Here is a 6,135-nt window from a genome sequence, read left to right on the forward strand (position 1 = left end):
TCAGAGTGGTTTGCTTTTTTTCTGTTTTTCTTTGCATGTCCCCAACGAGGTCGGGATATAAGGAGGTTGGGCTTGAACTGGTCGAACCTTTGCAAGACCATCCTCGAAAATCTAGATGGCCTCCCATGGCTGATGAAAAGAAAGACAAGGGGGCAGGAGATCCTATCAAAATCTTGCTCGAAGAAGCCCTCGAGCAACAAAGGAACACGATGATGGACAACTTTTCCCAGATCATTCAGCGGCTACCCAGAGGCGACGCATCAGCTTCCAACAGCTACTCTGGAAATGCCACACCCTTTAAGGTACAAGTTAATTTTGAAATCCCCATCTTTGAGGGTCAAATAGATGCAGATGTCGTAGATAAATGGTTAAATCTATTAGAAGGGGATTTTTCTGTTCATGAATTTTCAAGTTGAGAAAAGATTGTTTTCGCTCTTCTCAAAGCAGCCCCCCACATCAAGGACTGGTGGGAAAACTACTGTGAGCAGAAGGATGAAAGTACAGGCTCACTATTTTCAGTCGCACCCACTTGGAATTCATTCAGGATGCCATCAAGGAGCAGTACTACCCTGTCAAAATGTATGAAGACAAATACAAAAAGTGGACCATGCTGCGGCACGGAAGGGACCAAGATGTGTTGGAGTTCACAAACATTTTTCATACCTTCTCACACAGTTGGGTATCAAGGACTCTGAGCTACATTTGGTACTCAAATACCGCGGCTACCTACACAAATACATCCAGGAAGAGATGGAGTTCCTGAACATCTCCTCGCTCTGCACGGCGTATCAATACGCTGTCAAAATCAAGCAAAAGTTCAAACAGAAGAAGCGAGACTTTAGATCTGCAAATCCGAAGACCAAAGGACAAAGCCAAGGCAGGGTGACCCAAGACAACCCGTCGAAGCTGCAAGAAAACAAAAACACCACGAAGTCGAAGAAGGACACAGGAAAGTGGTGTGAGTTCCACAAGAGCCCCACTCACAACACAAGTGAGTGTCGGACTAAGCAGTCATTGGTGGCCAAGTTGAAGGATTCAGAATCATATGCATGTTCCGACCCTGAGTCAGAACCCAACAAGGGGAATGACAAAGGGAAGCAGATCATTGATGTAGAGCCTAGTGCCACTGCCAAGATCCAGAAGGATGAGCCCGAAGACCCAAAGGAGGGGGAGCGTCTTTTCCACTCACAAATGTGGGTGAAGGGTTCACCGCTGCAATTCATTGTTGACAGTGGGAGCCAGAAGAACCTCATTTTAGCAGAGGTCGTGAAGCGGTTGGGCCTATCAACTACACCACACCTACAACCGTACAGTATTGGGCGGCTTCATGAAGGATGAGATCTCAAAGTCTGTCAGCAATGCCGCCTTCCCTACAGCATCAAGCCCTTCACAAATGAGGTATTGTGTGATGTTACACCTTTGGATGTTTGTGATGTATTATTAGGCCAGCCATACTTGTGGAGGCGACATGCTGTATATGAGTCCAAGCCTCACGATGTTATTATTTCTTTGGATAATTCATTATACAGGATACGGAGGTAGCCCCACCTACCACCACCTCTTTGATCACTACTAAGAAAGGCAACAAGCTCATCTCACAGACTAGGAAATTTATTTTCTGTTTGGTTCGCTCCCAAAGGGGAAGATCGTCGCCACATCCATGACCCTCGCGAAGGGTTCCTCCACACAGCAGCAGCAGCAAAGGGATACAGTCGTGAAAGAACACAAGGATAACTTCTCCTCACCCACAGGGCCACCACACAAGTTTTAGGTGGGCGACAATGTTTGGTTACATATGCAAAAAGAACGCCTTACAAGAGCCCATCAGAAGCCCAGACCACTCCGACATGGTCCTTACAGCATTACCAAGGTTGTGGGAAACAATGCTTTGGAGCACAACATTCCCTCATTCCTTCGCCTGCACCAAGTGTTCAATGTGTACCGCCCTCGACCATGCTTCCCACCATTACTGGACACATCCGAGGTTGCAGAACAGCTCACCAGGGACCATGTTCAACAAATGGAGGAACTCAACGCAATGGGGACCATTGCTTCCTAAGGGGGGATGAATGATCCAGGTGGATGTTGGTGGCCACCCACCTATCCCACTTGGACCCCCACAATTGTCTCTTTCAGTTTTTCAGTTTTCGTAATTGTAACACAATTTACTATTTTTAGCAGTTTTTCGGGTCTTGAACTTCCGAAGCCGTTTTGAGGCCCTAAACGACATTTTTGGGAAATCGAGAGCAACATGGGTCCATGGACCGATGTTTCTCTTCCCAAAGTTGTAGTGCTCGGATAGATCTTTCTAACGAGCTATTGTACGCATCAAACGAAGATCGGGTGCCAAAGTTACGACCCCGGGAAGTTGATGTACCAACTTACCCAAAACGGGGCCCACAATTTGGCGTTTCATCTTCTAGGGTTAGGTTTTGGGATGTTAAGGGTTTTCCATTGTTTCTCAACAATAAATAGGCCTTAGAGCCTCATTGTAACACAGTTCAGAGGCATGTAGCCGCCACATCTCTTCTCAAAGATAAGCTACCATTGCCCTAGCTATTGTATTTCCATTTCTATTTGTAAGCATATTTCAGTATTTTACATTAATGAAATGAAGTATTATTTCCGCTACATCTCTGTGTTTATGGTTATCTCTGTAATTTGTTGTGTTCCTGTTTAAATCTGATCACCATCAAAAGTAGGTGATTTTGATTTCTTAAATTCATCTGGCAAGTATCCCCTATTACTCCTCCTGTACGAATGATAACAATGACGACTATGATGTCTATCTGAACCAGAAATAGAATATTATCTATATCCATCACCTCTCCTATCTCGAGTATCCAAAAATCTTCCATCTCTAATTGTGTCATCTCTATCCAACCTGTAACCACCATGAGACCTACTTCCATATGCCCCATTAGTTTTGTCCACATGTCCATGGTTGATCCGAAGTGGCCTTTATCCCTGCAATTCAGACAAACTTTGAAGAAGTATTTCATTAACCTCTGCTTGTTTCTCTTGTGCCTGTATGATCTTGTCATTGTCTACCTTACAACTCCTTATTTCTTCCTTCAAGCTTCTTAATGTATCCGCTAAATCAAAAGAGTTCCCAACACCACATTGTTCATCTGATTCATAGGGAGAGTAATTGTAGTCTACCATCTTCCTAGTCATTTTGATCTTTCTTGAACAAGGCATACTATGTTAGATAAACCAAATCACAATAAACCAATGTACCTTAGCAAATTTCGGGAGGATATCTCATATGCAAGATCATCAAATCAGCGTGATACATGTATAAACATAATCTTAACAACATATAGACATATAATACATAAGCATATAACCATGTAACCATCAGTCTAGCTAGAGTCCAATCATTAATGCATGACCATATCAACTACACATACCATGACCTCATGCATGACAATAACAAACATATCGATGTCTGCTAATCATACACTCATGATGACATATTTCATAACAACAACATCCTCTTCCACATGGAGACATCACTACAACCATGACTAACACCATGCATATGTAACAAGCACATAGACCACAAGGATGATTAATCACACATAAAAACGACATGAATGCATGACCAACTTATCGTCCATTCAGTCTGAGGGGTGAACCATGCTCTGATACCACTCTGTAACACCCTCCTCGCACATCTACCCAAGGAACCGACCAACCAGGGTAAACATGTGACGAGAGGCTACTATGATATGATTCAACCTCCTAGGTGAACTTAAGGAGGTGGAATTGATGGAAACACATCAAACATACCTTCCACATCAGCTACAGGACTCCTAGGAACCTTTCCAACCACTCAGGTAGCTAGCCCCTAGGTCCCACTGAAGTTTTTGACCACTTGACCTCTGGACGCTCTCATGCTATAGGCTTTCCAACGTCCAGGAGGCTCTGGATGCTCTCATGACAAGGCATGCCAGCATCTAGGGACTATTTTTCTCAGTGTTGTGCCAGCACCCCCGAGATTTGAGCCACTTTTGCAAGCCCAGAGATCAAGTCATTGCCCATAATTGAATGAAACATTTAGAACATTAAGATAACAGGGAAACAATGATGCAAAAGTAAATACTTGAACAACCCCTTAACCGGACCCCTACTATCCATGACAAGAATTTCGTCAAACATATCACAAATATGTCATCTACAGGTGTAAACAACATATTTAAGCATAGGGATCTCATACTTATCTGAGAATCGCTAAGAACCAATGTTCCCTCATATCATTTTCTGCATTATCACCTATTAGGTCATAGATACATTGTCCATTCATTTACAAGTAAAAACATGATGAGAGCCATGCATAGCCACTATCATAAAATATATACATAACCAGCATAATAGCAACATAAATGCCAATGAAAACACAGCCATATGATCCACATATAAACCAATATAATATAAGGAGAAATAACCTCATATTGATGATGCCAAATCCAAACCCGGGATGGGACTACCATGTTCCACTCGACCATAGAATGGTTGAGCCAAATCTCTCTTCAACCATTCATCCCTGTGCCATATTCTAAGCATGAATGTGGGACTCAAACCAAAAGAACCAACCAGGGCATCCCGAGGCTAAACCACCTCACCCTCATCAATAGAAACCAGGGTTTATGTAATCCATCTCGGATCATTAGGCCAACACAATGAACATGTAATAACAGGCTTTACCATGATCTCCACCCGATCACTAGGCCAAACAAGCATGGATGCCACCAGATTTCTCCACCTACACCATGAGGAATTTTCTTGTCTCCCAGTCTCTCAAGCTTTACCACAATCCACACTAGATCACTAGGCCCTAAACCAAGACTCACTCTCCAGGCTTTACCGCATATCACAACCCATGATTACTAGGCCCAATGGAAAGAAATCCACCTCTTGGATTTACCATATATCCTTCCATTCACCGATAAGGATTCCTAGGCCCACCGAGGCAACACAAAATCTAGCTTTACCACAAACCACAATCTGGTTCAAGGGTTACTAGGCCATGTGTTCTATCATTGGTAGATCCACCTCACTTAGCTTTGAATCCATCTAACAATCTAGCTCAACCAAAAAATGAGAACCCCATCACACCATGGCTATCCAGAAATAGCAAGGCTAGGCTGAAAACACGATCACACCTGGCAAAACCCATGCCATAGTAACAAAGAACCACATGCAATACCATGCATGTCAAATCTAGCAAGGAAAATACACATGGAAAGCGATACCTGCAAAGAATTTTGTTGTAGCTGCTTGATCTCTGCTTCGTCTTACCTTCTTTTCCTTTCTTGATCCAATGCCAAAATGCTCCAAGAAAAATCTAAGTGTCCGAGAGTGAGTGATAGAGAGAATAATGAAAAATCTCCAAAACTGAACTAACAAAAGGTTACAAACTGATACTCAGAAGCATTTTTATCAACTAGGCCTCTATTTTCTTTATTTTCCATTATTTTCCTTCATTTTCCTCCTCACATGCAACCTGTGACCTTTCACCTTCCTTTTCTCTGATTTTCATTATTTTCATAAATAAATGTGTCAAAAATGCCACTTTGCCTTTTTAAAGCCTTAGCCATTTCCTTTGCCAATTTCCTTTAGCCATACTAAACCGATGAACACCCACACTAGGATGTTTTTCCCAACATTCAGCTTGCAATAAGTGTCCCATCAACCGTGGTTATTATTTTTTTCCTTTATTAACTTTTATTACATGGAATTATCACCAGGGTTGTTACAAAAACATGAGAACCATACCGCTTATTGGAGCTTTATAACACAACTTGTTGCAGTATTTACAATAGAAATCATACATATATATGTAAATATGCCAAAACTCATTTGCCTTCACTGACAAATAATAAAGGATACATAGCCCGCATCTGATCAACCATCTCCCATGTAGCTTCATAGGGCCCAAAGTGCTTCCACTGCAGTTTAACTTGCTCGATTGCTTAGTTCTGGAGAATGAGTTATTTCTGCTGCAAAATTCATTGAGGTTTCAGTTGGAATTCTCCTTCTGGCTCCACTTGCAATAAATACCAATCAATCACATGATCAACATCCTTTACATATCTCTTAAGCAATGAAACATGGAAAACATTATGGAAT

The sequence above is a fragment of the Pinus tabuliformis genome, chromosome 6 (assembly GCF_031772625.1).
Source record: "Pinus tabuliformis cultivar Carrire ecotype Pingquan chromosome 6, CPIR1, whole genome shotgun sequence".
Lineage (NCBI taxonomy): Eukaryota > Viridiplantae > Streptophyta > Pinopsida > Pinales > Pinaceae > Pinus > Pinus tabuliformis.